Source organism: Eretmochelys imbricata, chromosome 21, assembly GCF_965152235.1.
Source record: "Eretmochelys imbricata isolate rEreImb1 chromosome 21, rEreImb1.hap1, whole genome shotgun sequence".
In the NCBI taxonomy this organism is placed as follows: domain Eukaryota; kingdom Metazoa; phylum Chordata; order Testudines; family Cheloniidae; genus Eretmochelys; species Eretmochelys imbricata.
The window spans coordinates 11519857-11534956 of record NC_135592.1 but is presented as its reverse complement, the minus strand read 5'-3'; the positions used below and the strand labels follow the sequence as shown (position 1 = coordinate 11534956).

At 54.8% G+C, this 15100-nt stretch overlaps 1 protein-coding gene across 1 annotated transcript in view; it reads right to left on the bottom strand.

Annotated features, from left to right (window-relative positions):
• The window catches only part of MICAL1 (microtubule associated monooxygenase, calponin and LIM domain containing 1), a 41176-nt gene extending 30589 nt beyond the window's left edge, over window positions 1–10587 (bottom strand). Inside the window, exon 1 of the mRNA XM_077839395.1 lies at window positions 10484–10587. The gene's annotated coding sequence lies outside the window, so the exon portion shown is untranslated. The remainder of the gene's footprint in view (window positions 1–10483) is intronic.
• Window positions 10588–15100: the final 4513 nt, after the last annotated feature.

Sequence of the window (15100 nt, the reverse complement as noted above, 5' to 3'; positions counted from 1 at the left end):
ATCGACTTCAATGGGATCAGGAATCTTACCCCCTCCTCCAGCGCCTTCTGTTTAGCCCTTGTCCATACGTGAGAGTCCAGCCACCAGTTTAGCTGCCCCGGGGCAAATCCCCAGTGTAGACGGGCTCCGAGTTGCCATTTGCACTGGTGCAGCTTCCCCTGGTTTCAAGCAGGGCAGAGCTCTGCCGGCATGAATAGCACCTTGGCCTGACTGCAGTAGTGCAGAAACCCCGGCAAGCCCCAAGGCCTTTGTTTAGAGTTAACTGCTGCTCTGGGTGTTATCGGGATAAAAAATATTTCATACTCTTGCTGGAAGCTTGGAACATAACACTGCTTTATGTCTTAGAATCCAGAACAGTGGTTCTCAACCAGGGGTACGCAGGCCCCTGCGGGTACGCAGAGCTCTTCCAGGGAGTACATCGACTCATCTAGATATTTGCCTAGTTGTACAACAGGCTACAGAAAAAGGACTAACGAAGTCAGTACAAATTAAAATTTCACATATACATACATTTATACTGCTCTATATACTACACACTGAAATGCAAGTACAATATTTGTATTCCAATGGATTTATTTTATAATTATATGGTAAAAACAAGAAAGGAAGCAATTCAGTCCTAGCGGCTGTGACACTTTTTTATTTTTATGTCTGATTTTCTAAGCAAGTTGTTTTTAAGTGAGTTGAAACTTGGGGGTACTCAAAACAAATTAGATTCCTGAAAGGGGTACAGTAGTCTGGAAAGGTTGAGAGCCACTGATCCAGAACACACAAGAACCCAAAACAGAGAGAAACAAAGCAGGCTGCTCCCTAAACAGCAAGCAACGACCCACCCCACCTTACTGTAGGCTGGCTGGCCCCAAACTGACTCCGATGTCTGACTCTGATCGCATGCTCTTTGCCACAGAGCCCTGGCCCCTAGCCTATAAGCTAAGGGAACACCCCTCCCCGCTCTTAAAATGATAGCTTGCAATTCCAACACAGTCCTCAATACACTACACTGGGTAGTACTGCAAACCCAGCCTGTTATGTGTTCTCTCCTACCTCGGACACAAACTCACTGCCAGGCAAGTTCCAATTCCAGGATCTTTATTGCGGGCGAGACAAGAAGCACAAAGCACACAGTATTGTTTCCGGCTCTCCTGCTAAGCTTCCAGCCAGGGAATGCCTGCATTTGACTTGCAAATTACACAGACTTGGAATGGAACTGACAAGTGAAGGCAATCGAGATACAAATTAGGGGACTCCTCCAAGGAAGAGGCATTAGAAGGGATTGCCTCTAAACCCTTCCGCTGTCCTGACTCCTTTCCATTGAGTTTAGGGAGTAAAAGGTCTCATCTCTTTAAATTATTATTATTTAAACACTTACGTGGTGGTAATGCCTACAGCCTCCATTGTGCTAGGTGCTGTACAAATAATAAGTGACAGTCCCTACTTCAAAGAACTTACAGTCTAAAGTGCAAGTGTCTCTGGGGCGAAACACAGCAATTGCTTAACAGCGCAATGCAACATGGCACAAAACTTTGGAGGGGGGGAAGAATTCAGGATCCAATGAAAGTACCATGTTTACAAGGGGGCTTTTAAGTCATTATGGAGGTTATCAACCCCCAAGAGTAACGAGGTGCTCACTATTAATTCTTTTAAGCCCAGGGTCTCATGCAATGTAATTACCTGCTGTTTGTAGAGCCCTGGGAGCTCTTGAGGAAAGGCACCGAAGAAATACAATGCAGTTTTCCATCCACAACAGTTTTGCAAGGCAATCAGCCTCCAGAAGCAATGGGGTAATTGACTAGCACGCACAACGAGGAGTCCTTGTGGCACCTTAGAGATTACCTCTGCAGCAGTACTTGGGTTGAGCAATGCCGCCCTAGATTGAGGAGACATACCAGGGAGGCACAATCATCCCTTAGCATTACCACTGTGTCAGTGTAATATACTCATTTGGGGCAGATCTCTGCCCTGGCTCTTCTCCCACATCCCTAATCAATTCATTGCCAGAATGAGAACCATCTAGACACCTATTCAGCTTAGGACTTGTTTTTCAACTGGAGTGGTGGGAGTCCCTGACTTCTGAGATATCAGGGCCACAGAATCGGCGCTCTGCCCAAGGTGCTGTGCTCTGTGAGTTAAGGAAACAGTTTATAGATGGGGAAACTGAGGCACGGAGAAATTAAGATTGTGCAGGAAGCCTGTGGCAGAGCTAGGAACTGAACCCCAGCTCTCTCCGGATTCCCAGCCCAGTGCCCCAGCATTCCCCCCCGTGGGATGGCTTTTAAGCAGTAGAACATTGCCATAAGCTAGGAAGGAGCAGGCCCTCTAGCCTCGAAAGCATCATGCAGCACATACTTGAGCAATTATATTGTCTTCCCAGGGGCATGGCGTCACAGGGCCAAAGGCAGAGCGAGCAGCTAGCCAACGTGCTCAGTAATTGCCGTGAGACACACTTCCTGCTGTGGTTTGTTGCTGTTATGAAACGTAATTTATGGCACACACAAAAATAGAACAATTCGCTGCCAAGAGGTGACTGGGGATACCTGAATCACTCAGGGCGATCTACAGCCCAATTAAAACCACATCAACCCGGGGGTGCTGGAACAATTTTTGTGATGGGGCTGCTGCTGATGGAAACCATGTATTTGGTGTTCGTTATTACCAGCTCAAGCCAGGGGGTGCAGCAGAACCCCTTCCTCCAGCACCACTGCATCAACCAGTCGAGAGCCACGCACTGGTGTTGTCCCTCCTCTTCAGCTTGGAACAAACAGCGCAGGGCATTTCCTGGGGATTGAGAGCTATTTGGGGCTAGCTCGTTCTCATCCCGTCTTTGCCCATCTGCTCTGCTCAGCCAGACAGCAATCGCCAGGAAATGAGTCACTGTGAATGCTGAACAATACAATGGGACAATGCAATGCACAAGGAAAGCACAATGGGAAAAGGCAGTTGGACGTTACGGCCTCCGGCCCAGATCCACAAAAGTTCCAGGTTTGGCTCCGTTGCGATCCACATACCACCCACCGTCCCCTGTAGGTTTGGCCTCTGGGCATGGGCACGGCTGCCTCCCTTAGGCAGCCGGGACCAATCTCCCACCTAAGCCCCAGAGCGAGTCACAAACGGGGGGAGGACTGGGCGCTCGGCCAACCTACATTGCACATGCGGCCTGATCCGGAAGGCGAGCTCAGAGGCTGCAGCCCAGATCGGGTCGGGTCCCATTCAAAATCCAGCTGGGGACAACCCGGTGGAGCCACCCACCTTCTAAGTCTTATCCCCGATGGCTAGAGCACTCACCAGGGAAGTAGAAGACTCGGAGTTAATTCCCTCCCTCTCTGGTCCAGGCCAGATCATTGTTTCATTATTTATCCACAGTGGAACAGCTTCAGCAAGCGAGACTAAGGATCACCACATCAGACCATCCCCTAGCTTAAGGCACACTGGGGAGACCCCGGTTTAAATCCTCTCTCCCCCAGCAGTTCTAGGAACCTAGAACAGGGTCTCCGAGAGAGAGGGGCAGGGGTCAGCACACATCCCTCTCGTCGGCATCTCACATTGGCCAGCTTGAATGCCCCCCACAGCATGCTGGCCCTTGTGGATCACATTCTGACACGCCTCATTTCCCCTAGTGATTGTACAGGAGCCCCGGTGCTTAGCTCCACTTTGTGGTTCACAGTGTTCCTGTGATTTTCTAGGTGCCTAAAAGTAAGGTGCCATGACACTGAGCGTTGCAAGCAGATCCAGGCCTCTGTCTACACTGGAACTGGCTTTAAACTCTTCTCCAGCAGCTAACCCAGTTCAGAGCACAGATTTGGCTGGGAAATACAAACGGGGCCAAATCACATTCTCATACGACCTAGTGCTGACACAACGCATTTCACTTGTCCATCCCAAGGAGCTTTCCCGAGGGTCGGGGGCAGTATAAAGCATTTTAGAATCTTAGGGCCACCATTTCAAATGAACTCAAGACCCATCCCTGGGGCCACATTGTCCCAAGAGATCAGCGCCCCAATAAGGGCCTAGATTTTTCAAGAGGGTGGTGAGTTCTTGTGAAAATCTGGCCCCCCACTGCAGGTGCAGCTGAGCTGCTGAACGTCTGGCCCTGAGTGGGTAAGGTTTGGGTCAGATTCTAGTCTTAGTAACTCTGCTCAGTTACTCCAGACTCACAGCAGCACTACTGAGATCAAAATCTGGCCCCCCCTTCTAATTTTCCAAACTGGTTTACAACACACTATGGGGACAGGCCCGAACCATGTGGAGACGGAATTTTAAAGGAGTTCAGTGAGCATGCTGCCCAGTGTAAACAGCGAATGGCATTATATCAAAGTCACCAAGCCTCAGACTCCCCACCCCAATGGAAAGCAAGCTGGGTTACACAGGGGAACAGTCTCTTTCATTTGCTTCTGGTGCCACTGTTTTGCTTTTCCCCTTCCGCCTCCTCGACAGCGTGAGTCGTTGTCAGACAGGGCTGTGATTCAAGGCCGTGTTGCGTGTCTATCATCCTCCGGTTTTGCTGTGGTTAGGACAATAAACACGGAGAACGGACGGTTCTGGCAAGCCTCAAAGAGGGAATGAGTTGGATTTTATTACCAGCCTTGACTCATTTCTCTTAGGCCTCATGGAAGAAGTTGTGAAAGGTTTTTCAGAGATGCTGGATGCACACAGCATCCATTGTTTTCGCTGGGCTTTGGATCAGGCCCTTGGACTTTCAGAGGCTCAGGCTGAAAGGCAGTGTGATCCAGGGGGTAGGGCACTGCAGCAGGACCCAAGAAAGCCATCTTCTAATCCCAGCTCCGCCAATTACCTTGTCCCACCCTTCATCTATCTTGTCTATGTAGAGCAGGGCATGTCCCTTACTGGGTGTTTGTACAGCACCTAGCACCATGGGGCCCTGACCTTGTCTGGGGCCCTCGAAGTCAGCGTCTCTCAATGACCGGTCCGTGGACCAGCGCTGGTCCCTGAGATCTCCCTGACATAGTCTAGGAAGACAGCAAGCCGGTCCCTGGTATCAAAAAGTTTGGGAAACACTGCTCTCTGTAATAATCTATACCTCTGAACACCAGGCCCCGAGTCTTTAGCTGGGATCTGATGGAGAATGTGTTGTGGCTTGTCAGACCGGCCCCGGGAACAATGAATAACTGACGAGAGGCAGGAACAGTAATTAGATGGTGGAAGAGGCCAGGAAAACCCCACACAGAGGATGTGGGCTCTGAGTGACTGAGGCAGAAAATGTGGGTTCAAATCTACATGTAAAACTGGACAAAAAGACATCACTCTCCCTTCACAGGGCAGTGCTCACGGAAGCGTTTCGCACGCATTCCACGTGAGGTTACTTAAAACCAGGGGGGATTCTGACGACCCAGTGTTCTGCCAGGATGCGGGCGCCCCTTCCCCGACTCTTTGGGCATATCTGCATGCCAGCCGGAGGCGTAATTTCCAGCGTGGGTAGATGCACGCTAATGCACTGAGAACAGACCTCTAGCTACAGTGGGGTGAGTGCTGGCTGCCTGAGTACAGTCCTTCCCAGGGACCTTAGGCACTGACTCGGATGCTAGCCCATCCCACCCCGGCTACTCTTCTACTTGTATCGCGTTCGCCCGATCAAAGCTAACATACATGCGTCTACCCAAGAAGGGAATACACCCCCATCTCCAATGTAGACACACCCTATGTCTGTCTAATCTATTGAGTTTACAAGCAGTTCAGAGCAGAACCACTGTCACTCCTCTAGGTTTGTGTGGAAACCCTCAGTCTTGGTTGGAGTCCACAATAACAACACCACTCTGAAGTTCAGCAGAGAACTCCCTGTGGTTCCTCTTTGTTCAGCTGGGAAAAAAAGAAAGAACTGGTTTATTGTTGAGTCTTGGAGGAGAAAAGGGGACTGGATCCTCAGAGCTACCAGAGTCAGGAACAGAACCCAGGGGCTTCAAGGCACATTAATTTCCCTGTCCCTCCATCTTTCTATCTCCATTTCACAGATGGGAAAAGTGAGAGAGACAGGACCTGCCCAAATCCACAGAGCAGGTGCCAGTAATGGAACCCAGGAGTCCTGACTTGACAGGCCTGCGCATTAACCACTAGATGGCGATGTCTCCCGCATGACACTGACTCTCCCACTAAGTTATGAATTCAGAAGTTCTATGTGATAGGTGGGGCTGGTAGGACCACCTACTATCAAGGTTGCCCAACGCCTCCCATTATAAGACCCTGTTTTCAGTTGCATATCCCTTTGCCAAACTTTAACCGTTTGGACTGAAATTTTCTATGCCAGGTGTCCATTTCAAGCTGAATATTTTTGGAAAATCCCAATCAAACCAGTGTGGCCATATCCAAGAACAGGGCTAAGGACAAATCCATTGTTTTGCCCACATTAAAAAATCCTGGTGACCTTTTCTTCTTGATGCTTTGGCACAGGGTCTTGCAATTTGGCAGAAGGGTGGCCTGTGCATCAGGGATTGCCTTTTGCTGGCCATGTGAAAATCTGCCCAAATTTGGCCCAGTTATAAGCCTTTGAAAAAATCGCAGTTCACTTATGCTCAGTACAGACTTCTTAGATTTTAGCAGCTTAATTCCCTGAAGATTCTGCATGAACTGAGCATGCTCCAGCCCGGGACTGAACAGAACTTTCTCAGCAATTGCAGTTCTGGGCTTTTGTGAGCCAAGCCGGGTCTGGATCTGGGCACCTGAATTGAGAGGAGGGAGCTGTCTGTCCGGCAGTGTGGAGGAGGAGTTCCTGACATGAATGCATAGGGAACAAGAGCTGGACCTGGGGAAGTTCGGGGTAAAGGACAGATGTAGACTGGGGCAAGAACCCGGGGGGGAGGGGAGGGGTCTGACATGAGCTGGCCCAGGGACTGGAAGGCGCACAGGATGAGAGAGGGAAACTGGGACTGGCTAGCCAAGAACATTTTTGAATGCTTGACTTTGCAACCTTAATAAAGTTCTTTTAACATAGCTTGTATGTGAATTATATATGATGATACTGACCAGCACCTGGCTCTGGAACTAGAGGACATGGAGGACAGTCTAAGAAGACATGGCTATAAAAGGGACCATATAGGAGTTTCTACTTGTGACAAAATTTTAGGGGAACTCAGAGTGACTGAGCTTTGTGACATTTTCCTCATTTCCTCCCCCGCTGGTTCTTCTTCCTCTTCAGTATTTCCTCCTGTGGGCCCTAACCAGGCAGCCTGTAACTAGCTGCTTTCTCTCCTGCTCTGTGCAATCAGCTACAAGTTATCTCATCAGGACAAGTTATCTCTTGTGATGTGGCTAGAGCTGTCTGTTACCCTTATGAAGTAGCTACTGCTAGAGCGAGGGAGGGGCTCCAACAAACGCCTTGTCCAAGCTCCCCCTGATCTTTGGGGAAGATAAGATCCAAAGCCTAACTCTACTGCCATCTCGATGGGCTGAACCAAAAACCTGGCTCTGGACACCCCAGATCTTTCCATCTGAATCCAGGCTCTGAGGCTCATGCTGGTCTCTCATGGCATCTCCCAATTTACGCCCAGAACAGTGAAATCTTCTCCTGCACCACCAATGGTGCCTCTTACCTGGCTCTGGAGCAATCACACTTCTAGGGGATCACAAGAGAATTCAGTTTCCATGACCCATTTGATTCTAAGCCTCCCGGCCAAGACTGCCAGCAACAGGTCTGGTGGCCTGGGGGGATGTGGGCACCCTAGGAACTTGACTGAGCTCACTTGGGTGTACAGGACTGGAGAAAGGAAGCCAGAAGTTTCCAGAGGGATCTAGTTTGGGGTGACACCTGGAGCTCAGGAGTGCAAGCTGGTGGCTATTGGATATACACAGTCCCTCTCCGCGGGGAACCCTGGCTTCTCTGTATGCTCAGTATAGATCTCTTTCCTACAACTCTGCCTGCCTGCCACAGCACTTACTGCTAATGAAACAGGCAGCCTCCAGCCAAAACAGCCATGGCCCGTTCCCAAGCGGCAACAACGCACAAAGTCTATATGCCCCCTGCCCCACCGCACGCACCCAGCAGAACCTCAAGCTGCCCTGGGAGGACTGCACCAGAGAAAGCAACAGGCTGCACAAGAACTGCCTGCCCTCCGCCCCCACTCAGCAGCAGGGACACAAGTGGCGCGGGCCTGGGGCAGGGAGGCCTGCAGCTCTCCCTCGTTCGGTTGTTCCCAATGGCGTTTTAATCACAAGACGCTCCTCGCCACATGGACGTAAAAATACGGGGGCCTGTCTGCCTGATGAGCCGTCTCTGGGCTGCTAGGAGCTGGAGATACCCTGTGGCTTGCAGCCCACATTAATATCTCATACCTGCTATGCTCAGGAGCTCTGGGCTTGAACGCCACAAAACCGGTGCTGTCTTGCACCCATTTCCCTCCCCCCCCCCCCCCCCACCGTGAGCTCCCGGGGGTATGCGATGTGCGGCAAAAGCCAGTCCCATATCTCCCTTTCCTAGAAACTGTCCCTCCATCCCTAGCTGTCAGACCCAGTCAGGAGCGGGCTCGGCCCTCTGACCCATTTCGCGGTTGGAGCCACGGCAGACGTTAGCTATAGCTAGCGAAACAGCAGCTGATGGAGACGGGCTTTATGGAAACAGGGGAATCGTTAAAGTGGCCCACAGCAATCCCAGCGGGTCTGAATCACTGGGTGAGTGTGATGCTGGGGACGGTCTGCCTGGCCCCTGGCGAGGGAGACCGGAGGGCGCGCCGGACTTAACCCTAGCCCAGCTACGTGCCAGCAGGAGGGGTGGCTTTATCAGGGCAGCAGGGCAAAGTCCAGCCTGCAGCCTCTGGGGCTGGGCAAAGCGAAAGTGAAGGTGGCGAATGCAGCTCCTCACCTGGGCTGGAGAGAGACGGGAGCCCCCAGCCCCAGCCTGCACCTGCACCCTCAGCTCATTAATGCCAACAGGAGTGGAGCGGCCTCCTAGGAACAGGCTCCTGGAATGGAGCTCCAAGGGGAGGGGGGAAGGGATGGGAGAAATAAGCCCCCCACCTCAACGCTGGGTGCGTTTGTGGGGGAAGGGATAACAACCCTTCAACCCTGAGAAGTGGAGGCAGGGAGCTTGTCCCCTCCACTAGGAAAATATCCCCTTTTTCCCAAGGGAACAGAAACGGCAGCAAGTGAGAAGGGGGGCAAATGCAAAGAGGGGCAAAGTGCCGGAAGGGGGGAGGCAGGTGGGATGGGAGGGAGACTGGCAAGAACCCCTCCCCCCCACACGCAGCATGAAACAGGAGTCAGGAGGGGATCTCGGCCCACGCAGGGGGAGAAGTGAAGGGTGATGCTTTGGGTCGTGCTCCACCAAGGGAAGGTTTAGTTCCCTGAGGGAGGGAGGATCCATCTCGGGGAGGGACCTTGAGGCTATTCTCCCCCACAACCCCACAGGAAAACAGGGCTGGCTCCTGGCAAAGGGAAGGGAGCGCTGCCCTCTGGAAACCGGGACCCCACAGGGTTACCCTCCAAAGACAGGCAGAGACAAAGGGCAGCCCGGCTGGGGAAAGATTCCCCCAGATCATGTGGGTGCCAGCCCGTGGGCAGAGTCCAGGCAGATAAACGACTGCACAATGCCATCTGAAAGACTCAGCAGCCCGGCCCTGACGTTCCTCCCCGCCCAGCCCATCCCCACGGCAGAGTGTGTCCATACCCTGACACACGCCTTGGGGCTCCTGGCCCAGGCCGGGCGGGGTGCTAGGGAGTCAGACAAACCAGCCAGTCATTCTCCAGAGCAGGGGAAACAGGCCGAGCTGGGGGTACAAGCGAGGTGACAGGAAAGGCTCCTTCTGGTCCCAGCCCAGTGTCTTTAGGAGCTCTTGGCCTCCCTGCATCTCACTCCTCCCTGCTGCGAGGAGCTGGGCCAAGTGCCCCTTCAAGGACCTGGGCTGGCAGCCTCAGCCTCCAAAGCCCCATCACTCACTGCTAGGCCATGTCACCGAGGTGGGGGGGAGGGAAGGGGGACGGCGAGGAATCCCTGAGCCAGCTAGCCGCATTCCTCCAGGCTATAGCCACGCTGCGGCGTGTCCTGGGAAGTGCCGGACTTCACTCCAGGGACAAACGCGGGGCCAGATCCTGGGGGCGCAGCGTGCTCCTGGCTCCTCCAAGCGCAGTCAGCGCTAGGAGCCGCCGACCCGCAAGCCTTTTGCACGGCCCCGCAAGGTGCAGGGCAGAATCAGGCCCCGGACTCCCCGGGTGCTCAGCACAGAGCCGCAGAGGTGCTGGAACGAGGGATGCTACCGCACCCCCTGGCTTGAATCGTATACAGTTTAGTTCAATGGCTCTCAGCCCCCACGCCCACACACACACTGTACAAATGGATCCAGCTCCGCTGGAGAGCTGTGGTGGGCTTTCGGATCACTTGGCCGGTAGCCACATCACTGCCCCCCACCCCGACCCTGCAGCCACCCAGAGGCACCCTGAGGCTCTTGCCGTGCCAGGAGCTGCCTGGATCTCTCCCCGCTGCAGGTGGCCGGGGGAGACGCTGGCAGGGGCAGGCCCCACCTTAAAGCCCCAAAAGTCGACTTACATGCAGAGGTGCCCGGAGAGCTGGCAGCCCCGGCCTGCGGAGGCGCATGGGTTGGCTCGGAGATCCTGGCCCCCCAGGGTCCGCCCCGAGCTCGCTTCCTGCCTGTCGGGGCTGGGCAGGGCCGGGCTGCGTGTGACCGTGCGGGAGTCTCGGTAAGACAGCAGGAAATGGAAATTAAACCCGCTCTCCGTTTCCTGCTCGCTGCGGCAGCGAGCGCGGTCCAGGCTGTGCAGCCCCCCCGGGCTGGGGGGTGGAGAAGCCGGCAGCTCAGAGACCCGGCCCCCGGGGAGGAGCCGAGACTGCGGAGCTACTGCCAGGAGCATCCTTGCGGGGCAGGATGGAAAAGCTGCAGGATTAACCCAGCCTGCCTCCGAGGGGCTGTCACTCCCCGCCCAGAGCCGGGGTGGGACCCAGGCGTCCTGAGTCCCTGGCCCCTTCTGTGACTAGGAGCCCCCCCGCCTCGCTCGGAGCTGGTGGTGGGACCCAGGCGTCCTGAGACCCTGGCCCCTTCTGTGACTAGGAGCCTCCCCCGCCTCGCCCGGAGCTGGGGGTGGGACCCAGGCGTCCTGAGTCCCTGGCCCCTTCTGTGACTAGGAGCCCTCCCTCCCCTCCTGGAGCTGGGGTTAGGACCTAGGGTTCGGGGCTAGAGCTGGCTGGAAAAAAGTTCTTTAAAAGTTGCCAACATTTTTCAAAAGCGTGTCTGTTTTGCGGCGTTCAGAATGGACCAACTCCCTTTTAAAAAAAAAAAAATCCAGAATTTTCACTGAAACTATTCTTGGCTTGCAGAAAACTCAGCTTTCAACACACACAAATTTCTGAGAACTGTTTCTATAACGGTTTGGTTGCAAAATGTTGCAGACAATGTCACAACCCTTCCCCCAACACACACATACCACCACCTCCCCCCCCCCAAAAAAAGACAACAGCTTTTTGCCATTTTTTGGGTCTTTTTAAGGCAATTGTTTGGGATGGGGGAGAAAAAAATTGTGTTTGAAAATATCTGGCTAGTTCCAGTCCCAGCTGGGCACTCAGACTACCCTGTTAGTCACCACTTCCTCCCCAAGCTGGGCACAGAACCCAGGAGTCCTGACCCCCAGGCCCCTGCTTGAGCCATCTGCCCTTTAAGTTAGCCCTGTCAATGTCACTCAGCCTGTACCTTTTACAAGGCTCCAAGGACACCCTCACTTCACATGCTCCTCAGCCCTGGGAGCGGGGAAGGTCCCAAGGTGAAGAGAAGAGGGTCCCCTGGAGGAACAGGGTGCCCCGCCTGTAGGAGGCACAGGAGACCATGCAAAGCCCAGTGCCCAGGATGCTGCTGCGTGGGGCTGTTAGAATCCTTTATCTGCCCCTCCCTTCTAGTCTCAGGGCTTCAGGCAGGGGTGCAGGAACCATGTGGATAGTGGGGGTGCTGAGAGCCATTGAACCAAACTGTCAACCTTGTCAGTGATGGACACCACGTCAAGCCGGGGGAAGGGGGGGCACTGCCCCTAGTTCCAGCCCCTCTGGCTTCAGGGAGAGGCTGCTGCTGGCAACATCACCCCCGCTCACACACAAGGGCAGACGCCCCCTCGCACTGGGGAGCTGCTCCCTGGCCTGTCCCTCAGGCAAAGCGAGCAGAACATGCAGGCATCTGGAAGCCTCCCATCGCAGGAGCCCCTCATCCTTTGCTCCCTGGCTGGCCGTGTGCCATATTTAATCCTCCCCTGACGCTCTCTTTGGAGCCACGGGATTTTATCCATCTGAGACCTTGTGAGGCCCCTTTGTTGTGGTGCTCTCAAGCCCTCTTCCCCTGCTGTGGGGCTGGCCCCATTGAACTCAGTGGGAGGCTGGGAGCAGCCCAGCTGAGGCCCATAGGCACCCCCTCTAGCGCATGTTGCAGGATCAGGCAGTAGCCAAGAGGAGGGAAGCCCTATGCCTCGTGTAATGAGGCACCTGCCAGGCAGGCAGACCACAGAAAGGGGGTGACTCTGGGCAGGTGGCAGGGCACCATCCAATGTGGTACCCCACATGCCTCCGAGCAGGTGAGGCCAAGGGTGTACCAGCAAACACAGCTAGGGGACAGAGACCTGCTAGCATCCCCCAGCTACCTCCTCCCAGCCCCATCCTTCATCTCTCTTACTCTGATCTCCCTGCTCTGCCTAGCCCAATTCCTGACCTCTCACGCCCCTCCCCCATCCCTCCTTAAAGCCTGCCTTCCCTTTATGATTAGTTATCTTACAGTAGCACCAGCGGGCTCCACCCGGGATCAGACAGCCCTTCCCCAAAGAGCTTCCGTTCCAAATGGGTAATGTGGTCAAAAGCGGGGAGGGGAAACTGAGGCACGGCAAGGGGCAGCAGCGCGCCCAGCGGCTCTCACAAAACACAGCCCCACTGACTCCCAGCCCACTGGTCCGCCCACAGCCCTCCCTTCTCCCCGCCCCTGGCTTGTGCTCATCTGACTAGTTTAGAGCCGTGGTTCTCAGCCGCCAGTACGTGTACCCCGGGGGGACCTCAGCTCACCTAGACAGCCGCCTAGTTTTACAACAGGCTGCATAAAAGCCCGGGGGAAGTCAGCACAAACTACAACATCCTGCAGCCAAGGACCTGTTTATACCGCTCTCTGTGCTGTACCCTGAAATGTCAGTGCAGGATTTCCAGTCCAGTGGATTTATTTTGTAACTACATGGTCAACCTGAGCAAGCCAGCCATTTCTCAGTGCTCCTGGCTGTGACGCTTTTCTGTGTTTATGTCCGATTTTGTAAGCGAGTCGTTTTTAAGCGAGGTGAAACTTGGGGGCGGGTGGGGGGTACGCAAGACAAATCAGACTCCTGCAAGGGGTAGGGTTGAGAGCCCCTGGCTTAGGCGGAGGGGAGATGGTCCAGCTGGCTGTAAAACGCAGTTACATTTATGTCACACACACGCACCCCCAACTTAACAGGCATCACCACCCACCGCCCCCCCCAATTTCACAAGCACCCCCCAAGTCCTGTAGGCCCCTCTCTGGCTCCTGGCCCTGCCTCCAGCAGCCCTGCTGGGTTTTTATAGGGGCAGGTTAAACTTTAAGGCGTTTGTTGACAGAGCTGGGGGAGAGCGGGGGGGGGGGCAGGGACCCTTCCTTTGTCTGCTTATCTGCCGAGGTTACGCGGCGGGGGCGGGGGGGGTTCTACTTGTGTCGGACTCGGCGCGGTGTGTTTCTGAATGTCTGACCCCCCCCCCCGACCCCTCCCCGGGGTAGCTCGCCCCACGTGCTCCCCCGAGATCAGTCACGCAGGGCCAGGAGATAGACGGGACGGCGACTTACAGCTTGTGGGTCAAGCCGGCCCCGAAATCCTCTGCTGGACTCCATTAGACCTTCCCCACCCGCAGGGCGGACCGTCCCGCGCCCCGGAGCTGCTCCCGCCCCGGCGGCCGGGCAACCTCCAGCAGGTGCGGACAATCCCGGGGCGTGGACCCCCAGGGCGGGGAGCCTGGCTGGCGAATCCGGTGATCGGCGATTTCCTCTTTCTTACCCGATCAAAGGCAGGGAGAGCAGAGTGCAGGGGTCCTGGGCTGTGCTCAGCCAGACAAAGCCTGGACATCGCCTTAATTTCCTGGCTGGGGTTTCCCCAGCTCCTCGCAGGCAGCTAGAGGAACTGCCCCCTTTAATGCCCACCCCCACTGATTACTCAATTGTAAGCGTTAGGGGAGGGAGAGCATCTTTCTCTGTGCGATGCACCTGGTGCCCCTTCCTGGATGCTGCCTTCCAGCAGCTCAGCCCTGGGGCCAAGCATGGGACAGATTTAGATGGCCGAGCATACCATTGAGCAAGCAGCTGATGTCCTAGAATCATAGCATAGCAGGGTTGGAAGGGACCTCAGGAGGTCACCTAGTCCCACCCCCTGCTCAAAGCAGGCCCGATCCCCAATTTTTGCCCCAGATCCCTAAATGGCCCCCCCCAAAGGATTGAACTCACAACCCTGGGTTGAGCAGGCCAATGCTCCAGCCGCTGTGCTCTCCCTCCCCCAGGGTGTCTGAACCTTACACCTGCAGCCTTCAGCGGCTTGGTTACAAGTATGGGACCCTTCTGCAAACGGCTCAGGTGAGAGCCCCCGTGAGGATCGTAATAGCAACCAGCTGATAGATCCACAGAGAAGTAAAGGTAGCACCACGGTTTGTTCCGAGGAGTGCATATGTTAAAGCATCTCCCTTGTACCTGATGGGGGGGGGTGTCTGTCTCTCTTTTCCCTTCCCCCCCATGGGGAAGGAAGTGAGTCTACACACTCAAGCAGAGCGTGTAGACAAAAGTGGCACTTGTTCCCCTAGCCCTTCCCCCAGGGGGAGGTTTAAAGCAGAAACCAGCAGCTGCTTGGGGAGAGGAGACTGCATCTAGTCAAGAAGGGAGAAAAAGGGGCTGAGGCCCTTCAGGGCAGCTCAACCTGGGGGGGGGGGGGGAGAAGAGAAGGCCAGGAGCTGGTGGAGGTACCTACAGCCTGCCACCCCTCCACTATCACACACCCCCTTAGCCCATCATAGTACAAGGGACCCTTGCACCAGACCCTGCCTGGCAAAGCCCTGGCTGGGATGATTTAGCTGGTGCTGGTCCTACTTTGAGCAGGGGGTGGGACTAGATGACCTCCTGAGGTCTCTTCCAACCCTGAT